The 19,183-nt window shown below is 43.6% G+C and overlaps 1 protein-coding gene and 1 non-coding gene across 6 annotated transcripts in view; one reads left to right on the top strand and one right to left on the bottom strand.

Moving 5' to 3' along the window:
* Positions 1–18,211, bottom strand: part of IL1R1 (interleukin 1 receptor type 1) — an 85,846-nt gene extending 67,635 nt beyond the window's left edge. For 2 of the 5 annotated variants that reach the window (XM_081591494.1, XM_081591498.1), the window contains exon 1: positions 17,718–18,041. The gene's annotated coding sequence lies outside the window, so the exon portion shown is untranslated. Of the gene's footprint in view, positions 1–17,717 lie in introns of all 5 variants that reach the window. The other 3 variants (XM_081591487.1, XM_081591499.1, XM_081591511.1) reach the window with 3 other exon arrangements.
* On the top strand, positions 16,381–16,466 carry LOC145504125 (small nucleolar RNA SNORD86). The gene has a single exon (XR_014052107.1). It is a non-coding gene; the product is annotated as a small nucleolar RNA SNORD86 (small nucleolar RNA).
* Positions 18,212–19,183: the final 972 nt, after the last annotated feature.

Here is a 19,183-nt window from a genome sequence, read left to right on the forward strand (position 1 = left end):
AACTTCAATGACATATATCAATGCATATACATGGAATCTAGGAAAACGATACAGATGAACCTATCTGCAGGGCAGAAATAGAGATGGAGATGTAGAGAACAGACATATGGACACAGCTGGGGGATGAACTGGGAGAGGAGCATTGACATGTATGCTGCTGCTGCTGCTAAGTCGCTTCAGTCATGTCCGACTCCTAGCGACCCCATGGTTCTGCAGCCTACCAGGCTCCTCCACCCATGGGATTTTCCAGGCAAGAGTACTGGAGTGGGGTGCCATTGCCTTCTCCGTGACATGTATACACTACCATATATAAAATAGATAGCTAGGGAAGCTGCTATATTACACAGGGAGCTTAGCTTGGTGCTCTGTGGTGACCTAGAGGGGTGGGATGGTGGTGGGGGTACTGGGAGGGAGGTCCAAGAAGGAAGGCATCTATGTATATAGCTGATTCACTTTGTTGTATGGCAGAAACCAACACAACATTGTAAAGCAACTATACCCCAATTTTTTAAAAAGTAGTACTCACCACACAAAAAAAGAAAGTGCAATTTGGTTTCCATAGTGAATATCCCAGCTTGGCATGACAGCACAAAGTGATTGAGAGGCCTCTGTGGTTAAAGTCATACCTTTGAAGTGCCATAAGGAGCTTATGTATCAACTAGATATGCTTGAATTATCGAAAGAAAGTTCTAATCTAACTGCAGCACTAAATTACAGCTTTTACCATTACCTTCTTATAAACATTTCCTTGGTACTGAGCTGTGTACTTACTTGGAGCAATTTTAAAAGAATTGTGTCTGTGTTTCTTTTCATGAAATTAATACTTCCCAAACATATCCTTTACTATGATTGTGATGAAAAACTCCCAGGAGGTAATAGTTTTAGCCCCTTTTCAAGGTCTTAATAAATGAGAGTAACTCTTGAAACTCAAGTGCTCAGGGTGTTTTCTGCTCAGCTGTGCCCAGGGCCCCAACACACAGCAGTATTTCTGAGAAACTCACATCACACATCCCCAAAGGGCCACACAGACTTGGACAAATGTTTCAACAAGCAACAAGCTGCTTCGAGTCCTTTGTGGAACACAGCAAGATTCACCTAAAGAAATAAAGAAGCGGGGAACACACGAGAAGAATATTAGGATGGAGACTGAAAGATGGCTCTGTGAGTGCGGAAGTGACTGAAGTAAGACAGTGGCAACTGTTTAAAGATCTGAGATGTCGGAGGTAACCAACAGTAACATACGCAAGCATCCTGTTGCAATGTCAACAGGAGAACGAGGCCACAAATGTGCGTGGTGGGGATGCCATGAGCAGTGTGAAATCATAAATGGGAGGCTCAAGGTGCCTCCAGCTCTGCTCTTTCCAACAGGGCTACGTCAGCCTCAGCTCCCCAGATGGGGATAACAGAGCCCACCTGGCCAGGATGGTGGGCATACAGGTAAAGTGCTTACTGCTGCGGTTGGCACATAGTAGGTGCTTTGTGCAGTTATTTTTGGTCCCAAAAGACTAGTGGGGAAGGTGTTATGATTTCAAGCATAGAGTAAAGATGCCTTTCCAGTCCAAAACTGGACGTGTGGTTTGATGAGAAAACAGGAAGATATGGAAAATATTGCCCAAATATTTAAAACTAAGACCTTTCAATATTTTATCTCCTGACTTTGTTACATAGCTATGATTCATATGTAAATAAGCCTTCCCTTTAAAAAGTAATTTTTTTCCTTCCTCCTTTGTGATCAGATTCTTTCAAACTAGGTCAAGCACCTATTGCCATGCGATTATGATTTATACTATATACATATATGTATATGGATTATACATGGGAACAGTAAGAAGCAAAACTGATAAACTATAGATATGCAAATTTATCTAGAAAAATGTCAGCCTTGTAATATAGAAAACACTAGGAACAAGCATAGAAAGTCGGCTAATGTGATTTCACTCCTTTCTTCTGCTAAGAGAAAAAGTGGACCCAAGAGTTTTCAGGATGATTGTGTGGGGGGGTGGGGGGAGGGAAGGGAGGAATTCTCTAATGTTTTGAACATAATGCAAATAAATACTCCTTAAATTGAAATATGATTGACATCCTATGTTAGTTTCAGGTGTACAACAAAATGACTGACTATTTGTATATATTACAAAATGATCACAAGTCTAGTGAACAACCATTGCTACCTACAGCTACAAATTTTTTTCCTGTGATAAGATCTAATCTCTTAGCAATTTTCAAACATGCAATATTCTTAACTATGGTCATTATGCTGTACGTGACATCCCAAAACTTGTTTTGACCCCTTCACCCATTTTTCTCCTCCCCACCCCCCTGCCTCTGGTAATGACCAATCTGTTCTACCTCTGAGATAATTTAAAATCAGACTTAGACAAAGTTATCTCAATTATAGGGAAATTACTCCCTCTCTTTCCTCCCCTTTTAGACAGAATCACTAGCAACACTTTCTTATGAATAAAATTCTCAAAATACATTTTGAACTTTTAGAGGCAATCAAATTAATCCAGAACCATCATTGGCAGAAGCATGTTGGCCATTTGTGCCAAAACCTGACTGACCTTTCAATGTGATTATTGTATTGTGAAAAGAATTTTTAAACAAGCAGTTACCATAGTTATGTAAGGGTCAACATGGCCAAAAATGAAATAAATTTTGTGCAAACCATCAAACCTCTTAATGACCAGAGAATCTTTTTATTTTCAGAGTTTCACTGTTACTATTTGAGACAAGATTACATGTGTGGGAAGCTCTTCAATTTCTCCCTCAGGAGGAGGACTGCGGAAGAAAAAAGTAGAGAAAAGAAGAGATGGATAAGGTAGTGACAAGGAGAAGTCTGACCCAACCTGATGCAAAACCCACCCACCTTGTGGCTGCAGAACGGACGTGCAGGACCTAAACCGGCTTTTTCCTACCTTGTCAAATGAGATGTTTATACCAAGACAGACTTCCCTTCTAGAGCATCCAGATTAGCTGGATAAATAATGCTAGGCAAGCCCTGACTTGCCTGTTGCTTCGGTCTTGGCAGTTAAACCCCACCCCCGCAGGGCGCCCCACTCCTCTGGATAAAGCTGAGAACCCTTGCTCTTGCTCCAGACCTGCCATGCCTCCCTCAACTCCATCTTTCTGATAAAGTCCCCTGTTGCCTAGATGCTTCCAGGCTGAGGTCAAATCACATACCAGTCTCCTTGCCAGTTTCTCCATTTCTTCCCCATTCCTTCTACCCAGAATGTCATCCTTCTTCCTCCTCCAGCTCAAGACTCCCTCCTCCTCCTCCTTCTTTTTCTCCTCCTCTTCCTCCTCCTCCCAGGGCCATCATCTATACTGTATGCCCCTTTCAGAGGGCATTCTAGGGTAGTTCCCACCCCTCCAACCGGGGGAAGCCAGGGTGACCATCTCCACCTCCTCTGGGCCCTTGGCTTCACCTCTGCCTCCCTTGTAGCACCAGCACCCCAGATTCTGTATGGCTGAGTTCTTCTCTCCCTGATACTCATCAGATGCTTAAAGGTAAGTTCTTCCCCTGACTGGCCATAGCTGGAGCAGAGCAGATGTTTACATTTTTGCCCAGTGAATGAAAGCACTCCATTCACACTGCTTATACCCACAGTCCCTTAGAAAATTCAAACCACACGGACAGGACAGAGAGCCCATGATCATGTCCAGGGATAAGCTTTCTGGGAAATGGACCTAAATTCCCCCAGCAGAGGGATTTAGCAATCACTCAGGACAAATCTTGTGCTAGCCAGATTCTTGTTGACTTGGGCAATTTACAGAAATTACAGCTGTCTATTTCCCGGGTCAGTGGTTCTCAGCCCACATTAGACCAGCTACCTCCAGAGAGTTGTTTTTAAAAAATTACTCTTCCCAGGCTGTGTCTCAGTCTTACTCCATCAGAACCTCTCGGGGTGGGGCTTAGGCATCGATATTTCTTAAGGCTCCTAGGTGATTCCAACAGGCAATCAAGAGGGACAAACACTGGCCTACATCATAGAGGGTGATGTCTGTTGTATCTATATGTAGCTGAGTGGGTCCCCTAATGCAGCCACACCATTTTCTACACTGACTGGGCAGACAGGGGCCAGGCAGAGGAAGAGAGTCCAGCTCCAGGGGCTTATTCACACCCAGAAGTTTTCCCTAGAACAACAGTTTATGATCCAGACATCAGTTCCAGACTAAAGGAAGTGTCTGTCTCCATCACCCCTCCTCCACCCCACCCCAGCATTTTTTACTTTCCTATGAACCTAGTTTCTATCCACCATGTCCCCATTACCTAAATTTCTTCAGTATTATAACTGGGGGGGAAAATCTTAGAACTCTGATCTTGCAGTTAAGTAAATCTCAGAATTTGAGGTTGATGAGAAATATTTAAGCCTGGTGAGTGATGTGGGGTGCGATTTCCCACATAATTACAATAGCAAAAATGTAACCTCTCCTCCCTATGAGTCAGCTCAGTAACCCGCTGTGTTCATCTAGAGAAGTGCTTAAACCTTGAGGGAAATGTGTTCAAAAGAGGTTGTCATGGCAAGTATCACATAAGATTTTTTTAAATCAACAAGTCAAATAAATACCCATTCCATCACCTCTGACAAGAATCATATATTTTCTCTCCAGGAAAGAAATGCTGTAATTTTTTGTACATAATTTTATAGTTTATTATGTTGCTTGTTTTCCAGCTTAATCAAAATACAATTTACATATAACATTGTGTAAGTTTAAGGCTGTACAATGTGTTGATACATTTTAATACTGACAGATATGACCACCCTACTGTCAGCTAATACCTCCACCTCATCACATAATTACCACTTCTTTTTTTGTGGTGGGAACCTTCAAAGTTTACTCTCTTAGCAACTTTTAAGCATACAATACATCAGCTACAATCACCATGCTGTCCATTTGTTGTTGGTCAGTGGCTAAGTCGTTTCTAACTCTCTGAGACTCCATGGACTGCAGCATGCCATGTTTCCCTGTCCTTCACTGTTTTCCAGAGTTTGCTCATCTTATCCTTTGTCACCCCTTTCTCCTCCTGCCTTCAATCTTTCCCAGCATCAGGGTCTTTTCCAATACTGCATATTGGATCACCAAATTTGTTTCTTTTTTAAAGATTTGGGGGGGGGTGTGGAACACTTTTTAAGAGTCTTTACTGAATTTGTTACAATATTACTTCTGTTTCATGTTTTGGTATTTTGGCCCCAAGGCATGTGCGATCTTAGCTTCCCAAGTGGAGATCAAACCCACACCCCCTGCATTGGAAGGCAAAATCTTAACCACTGGGCCACCAGGAACATTCCCCAGACTTATTCATCTTATAACTGGAAGTTTGTACCTTTTGACCAACATCTCCACAATTCCCTTACTCCCCAGCCTCTGGCAGTACCACTCTACTCTCTGTTTCTATGAGTTTAGCGTTTTTGGATTCCATGTGTAAGTGATATTATAGAGTATTTGTCTTTGTCTGGCTTATCTCATTTAGCTTAACATCCTCAAGCTATGTTCTTGCAAAAGACAGGATTTCCTTTCTCATGGATGAATAATATTGTATGTCCAGTATATATCACACCTTCTTTATCCATTCATCTAAGGACAAACACTTAGATAGTTTCGATATCATGGCTATTACAAATAATGCTGCAATGAACATGGGAATATAGGTATCTCTTTGCGATACCAATTTCATTTCCTTTGCATATATACCCAGAAGTAGAATTGCTGGGTCATATGCTAGTTCAGTTTTTAACTTTTTGAGGAACTGCCATACTGTTTTCCAAAGTGGTGGCATCCATTTACCTTTCAACCAACAGTGTACAAGTGTTCCCTTTTCTCCACATACTCATTAACATTTGTCCTCTATTATCTCATTGGTGTACAGACTATTCATTAGCAGATAGATGGTACAATCTGTGAAACCAGGTTTCGCTCACCTATTTCAGGCAGGGGATGTTTAAACCTTCCAGAGAAATATCTACTGAGTTCCTACTATAGTTGAATTTTTACTTTATTGCATGTATCATATTGATTTCAGCTTAAAAATTATCAACAGGTCATTTCAGAGGCCAGAAAATAACCCTGCACATAATGCCTTTTTTAAAAACTAGTTTATAGATAACGTGTGCCAACTTAGATGATAAATTCTCACCAGAAATGGTAGAAGGGAGCCTTAATTATGTTTCTCATGTGAACAAACTCTGAAAGCTTCAGCACTTCTACAAATAGGAGTTCAAATACATCACAAAAACAGCCATTCATTGGCTAGCATTTTGCCTCTTGGAGCCTCATTATCATGTCAGCACAATGAAGCACGAAGCTCAACTGGGAGCCCAACCAATAACTCTGCCATTCATCTGCCATCATCGGGAGAAGGCAGCCGCCTGTCTCTGCCAGTTCTGAACCCCATCTCCCTTTGGACACATTGAAAATAGTAAAGCCTGTGTACAGAGCACAGGAGATGTCTGTAAAGCACCCAGATGTTTCTAGGAGGAGCAGGATGATGGCTGATCCTGGTTCATTCAGGAGCTGGAGGCTCTGTTGGCCCCTCCAGGACAGAATGATGAAAAATCAGCCCAGAGCAAAGAGATCAAAGGGCCAGCGAGTGAAAGCCAGGTAATAAAAGGTCTGAGAAAAGTTATCCCAGATTTCCGGTCAAGTCCGCCTTCTCACTAAGTCCAGGAATGAAATGAGGGAAACCACAACAACCTTTGAAGTCATAGTCATGGCTGTGGAATGTGTTGGCTCTGTGACCACGTTGGAATATGTTGTTGGCATAACTGATGGAGTGGATACAGTCATGAAAGCAATGCTGCCAACCTCAACCATTGCCAAGAGACTCAGCATCTTTAGAAAAAAGAGGATAATATACAAGTGTGTCTGTCTATTTCCAATCATTTTCCCTCAAATGATTTTAAAAAAAGGGAAACTTCCACAAAAGACATAATCACACCATCACCTAGTTCTATAGCAGTATCATCATTCATTTGTTCTCTGATTCTGAAAATGTCTGAAGCCTTCAGACCTCAAACTTGCTAATATTCTCACTGAAATTTTAGTCTTTAAAGCTGGTCATATCATTGTCATAGACAGATTGAACACAGATATCAGAAAAAGCCTAAAAGTCTGTGAATCCTAAAATAGTGATTTCAATTACAATTAGTACAGATGCAGTTCCAGTTTTATAAATATGTTTCTGGACTTGTCCTTTGTACACATTCCTTTGACTGCCACCATCTTTTACCTGGTGGCTCAGATGGTAAAGAATCTGCCTACAATGTGGGAGACCCAAGTTCTCTCCCTGGGTCAGAAAGATCCCCTAGAGAAGGAAATGGCAACCCACTCCAGTATTCTTGCCTGGAGAATTCCATGGACAGAGGAGCCTGACAGGCTACAGTCCATGGGTTGCCAAGAGTCAGATACGATTGAATAACTATTTAACATTTTATTACCTGACAATCTCAACCTCTGCCCCATGTTGTGTTCGTTTGGGCCACTCTGTTTGGGTCAAGCACCTGGAATTCACCTGCAGAGTCCTCAGGCAAAGCTCCCTGAGATGTTAACTGATCTCCCAGCTGTCTGACTCCCCGCCCAGGAAGTCCCATCTCCATGGAAACCTGCATCCCTGAACACATCTTCTTGATCAGCAGTTCCTAAAGCCTTCATTCCAGACTCATCACCTACACACACACACACACACACACACACACACACACACACACTAATTCCCACTCTGCTCTGGCCACAAATGACCAGTGTGCCCTAGGAAGGACCCCAAGAACCCACCCAAAAACACCTGGCCTCAGTTCCTTGTGTTCCTTCACAAGATGGAAGCATCTCTGAGCTTCAAGCCCTACCATCAGGCATTTGAGGGTGTGGTTCAGCCCTTCTGCAGGGTCCTGCCAACACTCCAGGCTCATAAACTGAGCAGCCCCATAAAAACAGAACCAGAGAGGCCAGAGTGAAAGAGGATGCAGGCTAGAGAGAGAGAGCCATCCTCCAGTGATGAGGCTGGGGGATTTTAATCTGTTTGGGCACCCAGGGAGCTCAGTGTTAGGGACCAGTCCCAGCTCCATCCTTGGCCTACCCTGTGGCCTTGAGGAAAGAGGCCTTTCTTCACCTCTAAAGACAGAAGGAACATGTTACCTGCTCCTCCACAGAAGGACGGAAGAAAAGCTAGAGCCCCTGCAAGCAGCTCCCACGGTGCTCTGCAAGGCCTCCGATTTCATCTGGAGCCAGAAGCGGCTGGGCCTCTTCACCACCCTCTCTTACCTTCCTTCTGACGTTGACACTCCATTCTGTCTTGAAAGTGCACTGGAAGCCACTGCTCACTGTCTTCCTCTCTGGGTTTTCCCTTCCTCCTCCTCCTCTCATTCCTAGAAGCACTGAGCACAGGCTCAGCCTGGACTGAACACTCAAGAACCATTTCTAAAAACTCTTGGTTAATTTAGTAAAAGCTGAGATGACAAGCAAGTCCCTTGGTGCACGAGTTTCATTCCTGGGAGGGAGAGGGTGCTTCTGTGGAATGTCTGTGCCGCCAGGTTCAGGCAGAGCACCTGTTGCTTGTCACACACCCAGGGATTCAGGGCTGGGTGAGAGAGTGCCGTGTCCTGGGTGCCAGCTTGCCACTGTCTCTTGTATATACAACAACATCCCCCAGCGCTCACACGGAGGGATTGGGTCTCCTTAATGTCACACAGGTGAACACTTGTGTTCTGGGAGGTAAGGCTGTGCACACGCAGGCACCATCTCCCCAGCCTGTGACTGGCAAGTTCAGAATGAAATCCAGACTCCTCATCATGGCCCCACCACTGTCTGCACCACCATGATCTGGTCCTTGCCTCCATCTCTAAGCTCCCTCCCACTCACTCAGCCCCCATACACTGAGCTTCTTCTCCCCTCCAAGGGGCTCAAATCCCACTCTCCCTCTGCCTCAGACCTCACCCCTCCTCACAAGGACTCCCCATCACCAGATAACTCACACCCAGCCCCTTCGCCACTGTCTCAGCAGCTGTCTGTGTCTTTCACAATGTTTATCACGCACTTGCCTCAGTCTACTGCCCAGTCCCTTGTGTGATCCTCGAAGGCTGCAACCAGGCTGCTCTGCCCTACTGTGGTGTCCCATGGCTAGACACCCACAAGGCAAAAAAACAACTGCTGTGATCATAGCCGGTTTTCAAACAATCTCAATGCCACTACACACATATTAGAATGACCAGTGGCAACTTGCTCCAGCATTCTTGCCTGGGAAATCCCACGGACAGAGGAGCCTGGTGGGCTACAGTCCATGGAGTCACAAAAGGGTCAGACGTGACCTATCGGCTAAACAACAACAGAGCAACCAAAATCCACAACACAGACAGCAGATCCTGTCAGGGAGGTGAAGCAACAGAAATTCTCAGTCACAGCTGGTGAGAAGGCAAAAGGTGCCACTACTTTGGAAGACAGTCTGATAGTTTCTTACAAAACTAAACAAACTCTTACTGTAGGATCCTACAGTCACTCTCCTTGATGTTTACCCAAAGGGGCTGAAAACTTATATCCACACAAACACCTGCACATGGATGTTTAATAGATGCTTTATTAATAATTGTCAAAACTTGCTAGCAGCCAAGATGCCGTTCAGGGGGTGAATGGATAAATTAAGTGTGGTCCATTTAGACAATGGAATGTTATTCAGTGCTGAAGAGAAATGAGCTCTCAAGCTATGAAGAGACATGAAGAAATCTTCAATGCAAAATCCTAAGTGAAAGAAGTCAATCTGAAAAGACTACATAACATTTACATTCTGAAGAGGCAAAAGTATGGAAACAGTGTTGATCACTCAGTCGTGTCTGACTCTTTGAGACCCCATGGGCTTTGACTCATCAGTCTCCTCTCTCCATGAAATTCACCAGACAAGAAAACTGGAGTGGGTTGCCATGGCCTTCTCCAGGAGATCTTCCCGACCCAGGAATCAAACCCAGGTCTCCTGCATTGCAGGCAGATTCTTTACCTTCTGAGCAACCATGGAAGCCCAAAACCATAGAGGCAGTAAAAAATTAAGTGGTTGCCAGGGGTTGGAAGGAGAGATGAACAGGTAAAGCACAGAGAAATGTCCTGTGTGATACTGTAATGATGGGTACATGTCCTTCTATATTTGTCTAAACACACAGAATATGCAACACCAAGAGTGAATCTTAAGGTAGACTATGGACTTTGGGTGATAATGATGTGTTAGTGTAGGTTCATCAGTTGTAAGGAATGAACAAACCACTCTGGGAATGGGGCATATGGACAATAGAACATGTTATACACATGTGGGGCAGGGGTTATATGGGAAATCTCTTTACCTTCCCCTCAATTTTGCTGTGAACTTAAAAGTGCTCTCAAAAAATAAAGTCTAGGGACTTCCCTGGCAGTCTAGTGGTTAAGACTTCACCTTCCAATGCAGGGTGTATGGGTTTGATCCCTGGTCAGGGGCTTCCCTTGTAGCTCAGTCAGTAAAGAATCTGCCTGCAATACAGGAGGCCCGGGTTCAATCCCTGGGTTGGGAAGATCCCTTGGAGAAGGAAATGGCTAACCCACTCCCGTATCCTTGCCTGGAAAATCTCATGGACACAGGAGCCTGGTGGGCTGCAGTCCACGTGGTCACAAAGAGTTGGGCACGACTGAGCAACTAATACTTACTTACTTACCTACTTACTTACTTACAGGAAGTTAAGATCCCATATGTCTTGTGGCCAAAAACCCAAAAGGTAAAACAGAAACAACATTGTAACAAATTCAATAAAGACTTAAAAAATGGTCTATATCAAAAAAAAAAAAAGTCTTAAAAAAAATAAAGTCAAAAAACCCTCAGTTATATAAGATATGAAAAATTTAAAAACACTGAGTTAACTGCTTCCCCCATAAGATCACCAAAGCTAAAAAAACAAAGAACAACAACAAAAACACCCACCAGTTTGCTAGTATACCTATTTTGGTCGGCACATGGGGAAATACTCTCTCAAACATTCCTGGCAGGGGTGTTAATTGTTACAATCTGTTGTAATAGGTGGGAAATCTTGAAATATACATCAGATCACAAACACACACAGCCTTTGACCTGGCAGTGCCACTTCTAGGAGTTCAGCCAACAAATACACTTGCTAGCACTTCTGCAAAATGACACAGGCATGGCTATTTGTTATTCATTGCAACATTGGTTGTAACAGCAAAAGACTGCAAACAACTTGAGTCAGCAAGAGGTTAAAAGGAAGCTTTTTTTGATGCAGATTTAGAACCAAGTACAGAAGAGTGTGGGCTTCCCTGGTGGCTCAGTGGTAAAGAATCCGCCTGCCAGTGCAGGAGACCTGGGTCAGGATGATCCCCTGGAGGAGGGCATGGCAACCTACTCCAGTAGTCTTTCCTGGAGAATCTCATAGACAAATGAGCCTGGTGGGCTACAGTCCATTGGATCGAAAAGAGTCAGACATGACTGAAGCAACTTAGCGTGCACCCATGCACAGAAGAGTGTATGTCCTTAGTGTGTGATGGTTAGTTTTCTGTGTCAACTGAAATGGGCCATGGGATGCCCAGACAGCTGGTGTATCTGTGAGGGTGTTTCTGAAAGAGATTAGCACCTGAATTGGTGAACTGAGTAAAGCAAACAGCCCCCTTTCCAGTGTGGGTCAGCTTCCTCCAATCCCTTGGGTTCCTAAATAGAGCAAAAAGGCAGAGGAAGGTTGAATTAACTCTGCCTGAAAACTTGATCAAGGACGTCCATCTTCTCCTGCACTTGGCAATTCTGATTCTTAAGCCTTCAGACTGGACAGGAGTCTACACCATTGCTCTCTGGCTCTCAAGCCTTCTAACTATACTATCTGCTTTCCTGGGTCTACAGCTTATAGATGGCAGCTCCTGGGACTTCTCAAGCCTCCATAATGGCATGAGCCAATCCATACCTTATTATAAGACTCTTCCTGGCTAGGGGAAAGGGATGGTTAGGGAGCTTGAGATGGATGTGTACACACTGCTGTATTTAAAACCAACAAGGACCTACTGTATAGCACAGGGAACGTTGCTCAGTGTTATGTGGCAGCCTGGATGGGAGGGAAGTTTGCGGGAGAATGGATGCATATATATATATATGGCAGAGTCCCTTGGCTGTTCACTTGAAACTCTCACAATATAGTTAGTCAGCTATTTGTTGTTTAGTCATGTCGTGTCTGACTCTTTTGGGACTCCATGGACTGTGCTCCAAGAAGCTCCAAGGGTTTTCCTAGGCAAAGATATTGGAGTGGGTTGCCATTTCCTTCTCCAGGGGATCTTCCCAACCCAAAGAACCCACATCTCCTGCATTAGCAGGAGGATTCCTTACCACTGAGCCACTGGGGAAGCCCATTAATCACCTATATTCAAATATAAAATTAAAAGTTAAAAAAATAAGACTCTTCCTAGATAGACAGATATAGACAAACACATATATAACCAACAGGAGATTGAAACTGCTGTATCAATACCTATATATTAATACATCTACATACATACCAATCCCCCACTGGTTCTCCAAAGAGAGAACTCTGACAGATACAGTGAGAAAGAGGTGGAAGAGACTAGTAACAGTCACCTGTTGATAACAAAGAGGGAAAGACTTGGTTGAATAACATTTCTAAAGCCTTTTAAATTGTGTACTCTTTGTTCAAAAGCACATGAACTATGTGTTTTTATTCATCAATCATCCCTCAAGTCCAGCAGCCCGTGAACTCTAGAGTGAGGCTATTTCATGAACCTCAGACGTGCACTAACTACTGATGTGACTTCAGGCAAATCACACCTCTGTGCTTCCATTTTTTAATCTGCAAAGTAAGATGATAATAAAGACTCCCTCATACACAGGGCACTCAGAACCGGGTGTCCCACATTAAGGAAGTGCTCTATTGGTTATTTGCCATCATTATTACTTATCCAATACCAGCGTCAAACCGATGCTGAACATGTACTTGACCCTGATTTTAACAGCCCACCACTGAGCTGAGGGTCAGAGTGAAACCCTGTACCCCCTGTAAAGCCTTCCATTCTTGTGGCAAGTCCATGGGACTTGCACTCACTGAAGCTGCCATCTCCGTTTTCCTGGTTCTACCCCTGGTTGGTATTCATCTGCTTCACACCCATTCGGAGCTTTCAAGTTGTACTCAGTAGAAACAGAAACCAACCCACACTAAACTAAACAAAGACAACAGTCAATGTGCCCCAGGAAAAAAGCTCCATTTTTAAATCTTCCATCATTCCTCTTGGGGATATTCATTTCACTGGGGAGCTGGGTTAAAATGTTCCTAGCTCACTTCCACTGACTCATTCAAGAAACGTTTATGCCCTCCCCCCTCCGCCCCCCCACAAAGGGAGTCAGACCCCAAACCAGGTCCTGGAAAGAGATGAACACATAAAACCAGCCTCTGCCTTTGAAAAGTTCTGACTGGGGATCAGAGTAGAGCAAGTGGATGGTGACCATGCGATATGAGAAGAACAGCATGTGATCCCATACGCGGATAAGCAAGCAATGAAATAAATCCGTTTTTAAACTATGTCCCTGTGCTACTGAATCTAAGAACAAAGAAATATGTTGAAATACATACATGTTTTCAAGTTTAGAATTATTTCAACGACATTGTCAAAATTTCAGCACGCAGCTCTCTGAAAACTAGACACTTTATAAGGTGAGGCTATATATAAACTTATATTAATAACAACAGTAATAGTACCATTCGGTAGTTTTACTTTTTTTCTATTTAAAGAACATTCCTCTAGCCCTTCTCTTTATGTCCCCAGTTCAATCATGTGGTGAGGTGGACAGCCAGTCCTTATCTCTAAATTTAATAGATAAAAAGGAGATAAAATCTAAAGATTGAGTTGCTCTGGGTTGTTCAAATGGTAAAAAATCAGCAAAAGCATTCATCTCCCCCACACACTCAGCAGGCTTGCTGAGAGACATCAAATGAGGTCAAACACCACAGAAATTAGGTTGGCAAAAGTTACTGTGAGGGAGGATTGGTTTGATGATGACTAACCGAAAAAAGACAAGAAGCTGAACCCAAAGGGGCAGAATAGGAAGCCAGAGGTTTCACAAAAAGTGTCCTTAAAGCAAATTAAGACAACAGAAGACTCCTTTCCAGTTATCAGATTAGAATACTTAAAAAAAAAAAAAAGTAAAAAACCCAATGCTGGTGAAAGTGTGAGAAAAAGGTGTTCATACATTGCTGGAGTGAGTGTACATGACTAGCACTTTCCTAGATTAATTGAGTAACAGAATCAAGAACTTCAAATATGCTGGTGCCCTTTGACCTCTGGGAATTATTCCAAGGAAAGAATAAAGAAGAGATTCATAGGATCCCCTACAAGCATGTTAGTTTGGGGGATGTTAATAATAGAAAAGAAAAAAATCAAATATACCGATATGATTTAATAACTCACCTGTGTCATGTGATTGAAAAGCTATTGTAGGAAGTGGTTCATTAGCAGGACAAGACCCTCACAACATACTGCTGAAAGGCAAAAGCAGGTGACAAAACAGCATGTACAGTCCAACCATGCTTTTTCCAAAATGTAAATGTATTTTGAGAAAACCACACCCACTCAAACACTAACAGTATTTATCTCACAAGGTTAGGTTTTCATGTTTTACCTTTTAAATTTATCTCTATATATTCTTTTTCAATTGTACTTTTGACCATGAGCATGTGTTGCCTGTATATGTTTTTAAAGACAATACTTAAGAAGTGGATCTTAGCCACCCCATGACCTTGCCTGAGAGTTTCATTCCTCAGCAACTTAACAGTGCCCCAAAAGGTTTGTGTGTTAAAGAATAAAAACTGAATAATAAAGAATAATAAAAAATAAAAACTGTTGAGTAGAGACGGTCCATAGGCTTCTTTTAAAATTCATCACAGCTTGTCAACAGATGAATAGATAAAGAAGATGTGGCATACATATGGGTACACACACACAGGATAAAATACTACTTAGCCATAAAAAGAATGAAATAATGCCATTTGTAGCAATGTGGATGGATACAGAGATCATACCAAGTGAAGTCAGAGAAAGACAAATACCATTTGATATCACTGATGTGGAATATAAAAATTATACAAGTGAACTTATTTATGGAACAAACAGACTCACTTACATAGAAAACAAACTTATGGTTACCAAAAGGTAAAGAGGGGAAGGATGAATTGGGAATCTGGGATTAACATATACATACTACTATATATAAAATAACAACCAAGGACCTACTGTATAGCACAGAGAACTCTACTCAATACTCTGTAATGACCTATATGGGAAAAAAAACCTGAAAAAAAGCGGCTGTATATATAATTGATTCACTTTACTGTACACCTGAAATTAACATTGTCAGTGTCAACATTGTCAATCAACTATACACTAGTAAAAAAATTTTTAAATAAAAAAATAAAATGTACTAATATCTAAGTTAACTTTTAGGTTTAAAAGACATGAAAAGTATTAAAAGTATAATAATATAAAGTAAATTAGAACAAATACTGAAGAACTCTAAAAAAAATACATTTTCAAATAAATAAAATTCATCACTGTGATCAGGAAGATCAGAATTCAGAAACATCGAGAAATGTCCCCAGTCCTTCCAGGTAGCACATCTCCACTTTCCCCAGCAATCCGCCCACCTCCAGTGGAACACAGACTTCCTCCGCCCCCAACACACACATGGTGGCCCCCAGGCACCTGTAGGTGGACACAGTGATTCACCAGACCATCCAGTCACTCACTGCACCTTGTGAACTGTCCTTTCCACCATCTAGCGCTTCATATGCTCACAGCCACCATGCAAAGTCACATTTGGCATAAGAGCAAGAGGGAGGTTTAAATTGAATTGAATGGTTGACCTCATTTTGTTTTCTTCTTTCCTTAAACATCTCGAATTCTGACTGACCCATTTCCTTATTCTTTCACACAACAACACTATTATAGGGTATATGGAGGTCAAGTGTGTCCAATAAGGCTTCTCTGATAGCTCAGTTGATAAAGAATCTGCCTGCAATGCAGAAGACCCCAGTTCAATTCCTGGGCTGGGAAGATCCCCTGGAGAAGGGATAGGCTACACACTCCAGTATTCTCGGGCTTCCCTTGTGGCTCAGCTGGTAAAGAATCCACCTATAATGCACGAGACCTGGGTTCAACCCCTGGGTTGGGAAGATCTGGAGAAGTCTACCTACTCCAGTATTCTGGCCTAGAGAATTCCATGGATCCATAGTACATGGGGTCGTAAAGAGTCAGACACGACTGAGCGACTTCCACTCACTCACTCAATAAGACAATATGGACCAGCCCCTGAGAGCCTACAGTCTCCTTACAACTTCAGGTGTAATATTTGCAATGCCTCTGAAAAAGCATGCTCAATACAGTGACGCTTGACCAGGACTCCCTGACCTACATAGGCCTCTGCTCTGGGGGTGATGGCCAGTCCTGGTATCTGAGTGGTTCCCTGGGCCCAGAAAACAGATCCAGTTTTCAGAGCCCAATAAAAATAAAAACCAATAAACAGCGACAACAACAAAAACCACGTTCAAGTTTTCAAGATTCCATTGTAAGTCTTTATGGAAGGAAGCATGCACAAGTCTTGATAATCTTAAATGTTATCAATCAGTGACGTCAGTTTATAGTAATGCAATGCCTCAGCCAAACACGGGCTGAGATGATGCCACTGTAGAAGCATAAAGAAAGTCATGAAGTAAGTGTTAATTCTGCCATCAGCTACAGCATTTTAAAAGGACTTTACAGGGACTTCTCCTGTGGTTGAGTGGTTAAGATTTCACCTTCCCATGCAGGAGGTGTGTGTTCGATCCCTGGTCAGGGAGCTAGGATCCTGCATGCTTTCCAGGTGAAAAACCAAAGCATTAAACAGAAACAATATTGTAACAAATTTAAAAAGGACTTTTTTTAAAAAAGGACATTACAATATCCTTCACTTAAACCTCATTATGTATATGGCTGTGTGTGTTAGTCGCTTAGTTATGTGCGACTCTTTGCGACCCCATAGACCCCAGGATCCTCTGTCCATGGAATTCCCCAGGCAAAAATACTAGAGTGGGTTGCTGTTTCCTTCTCCAAGAGATCTTCCCGACCCAGGGATTGAACACAGGTCTCCTGCATTACAAGCAGACTCTTCACCATCTGAGCCACCAGAGAAACCTGTGATGGCCAAGAGAAAGTATATAGTCATATATCTCCCACGTATTTCTTAGTTAATCTTCCATAGAATAAAACATATGTAATCATAGACGGGGCTTCCCAGGTGGCTCAGTGGTAAAGAATCCGCCTGCTAATGCAGGAGATGCAGGCTTGATCCCCAGATCAGGAAGATCCCCTGGAGAAGGAAATAGGAACCCACTCCAGCATTCTTGCCTGGGAAATCCCATGGACAGAGGAGCCTGGCGGGCTACAATCTGTGGGTCTGCAAAGAGTCGAACACATCTGAGCGACTATAACAACAGCAACAATCACAGGTGATCTATTAGCAGGGCTCACAGGCACACTCAGGGTTTTAAATATGCCTACAAAGCCACATAACACTAAGAAATCCTTCAAATCTTGTTTTTAAAAACTGCACAATATTGTCAGTTTTATCAGACTCCATTCCTCCTTCCTAAATACTTCAGCGTATAAGAAAACAAAGGAAAAAGGAGGGGGGAAAATGCAGAAACAAAAGCTAAAGTGCCAATCCATCATCTTACCGGCTCCTTTCCTCATGACTGGAGGCTGTGAGAACGGCTGGCCCCACCAGAGGCGGTAACTCAGGCTCAGCCCACGGGGTTTCTCTTCCCACCTGTGAAGCCCGCTGAACTGACGGTGGTTATTAAGAGCAAAAGTGCATCTCGAAAATCAGCCCTTAATGGAGTTGCTAATGACAGTTTTCTTTTTCTAGAGAGCTCCAGGTCTGGTCAGCACATAGGAGGGCGAGGCCTCACAGCTTGTCAGAAGACCCAGCTGTGCAGAGGCCGAGCGAAAGGAGAAAGTGGGCTCCAGTGACGCCTGTTAGGGCTTTAATCCTCAGCTGTGACACATGGAGGGAGCTATGAACAGGAAACTCAGAGCTGGGCAGGCAGCCAGAAACATTCAGAAAACGTGCCAAGCCCTTTCGAAACACCACACTCTCCACTGAACACTCACTGCTAACAGTTCACAGGCTGTGTCTCTCTTCTCAAATGACAGAGCCATAGACCCGGGCCAGGCTGGCCCGTGGACATCCAGTCTGTCACAGTTCCCGTCATCAGATTCTGGACCAGTCAAAGCCATGCCTGGAGTCTCCCACCTCCGCTCTCTTCTCCCACCTCTAGATCCTTCTCCTAATGACATCCTAGACATGAGCTCCCAGCGATATCAAAGGACACTTCCTTCAAGTTTTTGTATGTTTCAGATGCAGGGTCTCTTCCTAATGCACCCACCACCCCTACCACGTGCCCTGGGGACCCAGCAGGGATCTCTTGCAGCATCCAGGAGGCAAGGAGACCCACTGGTCATCCCTGGACTCAGGGGGATTCAGGGAGATGGGGTCCCAGCCCGAGCCTCTGGCTCCCACTCGCAGTGGCCTGCTCCCATCCACGAGAGAGGGGGCTGCCGAAACCCTCCTCTGTCTCTCAAGGGCCCTCCTGCACCCCACACCCAGATTCATGTTCTCAACACAACCCAGGTCCCACCTATCAGAGTCCTACTCAGAGTCTGAAGCACAAGGACCAAAGTGGCCAAAGCTTGTATCCTGGTATCCAAGACCCACCCCCAGCAGGCTCTGCACACCTCTCCACCTTGTCCCCACTGCCCTTCAAAAGAATTCTATGTGCCCACTTGGATGGGCCACCACTGACTCCAGAAGACAATGTTTAGGGACTTCCCTGGTGGTTCAGTTGTTAAAGATTTGCCTCCCAATGCAGGAGTGTGGGTTTGATCCCTGGTTAGGGAAATAAGACCCCACATGCCTTGCGGCCAAAAACCCAACACGTAAACAACAGAAGGCAATGGCAACCCACTCCAGTACTCTTGCCTGGAAAATCCTGTGGATGGAGGAGCCTGGTAGGCTGCGTGCAGTCCATGGGGTCGCGAAGAGTCGGACACGACTGAGCAACTTCACTTTCAATTTTTCCTTTCATACATTGGAGAAGGAAATGGCAACCCACTCCAGTGTTCTTGCCTGGAGAATCCCAAG

The sequence above is a fragment of the Giraffa tippelskirchi genome, chromosome 4, assembly GCF_054371585.1.
Source record: "Giraffa tippelskirchi isolate mGirTip1 chromosome 4, T2T-mGirTip1v1.2.pri, whole genome shotgun sequence".
In the NCBI taxonomy this organism is placed as follows: domain Eukaryota; kingdom Metazoa; phylum Chordata; class Mammalia; order Artiodactyla; family Giraffidae; genus Giraffa; species Giraffa tippelskirchi.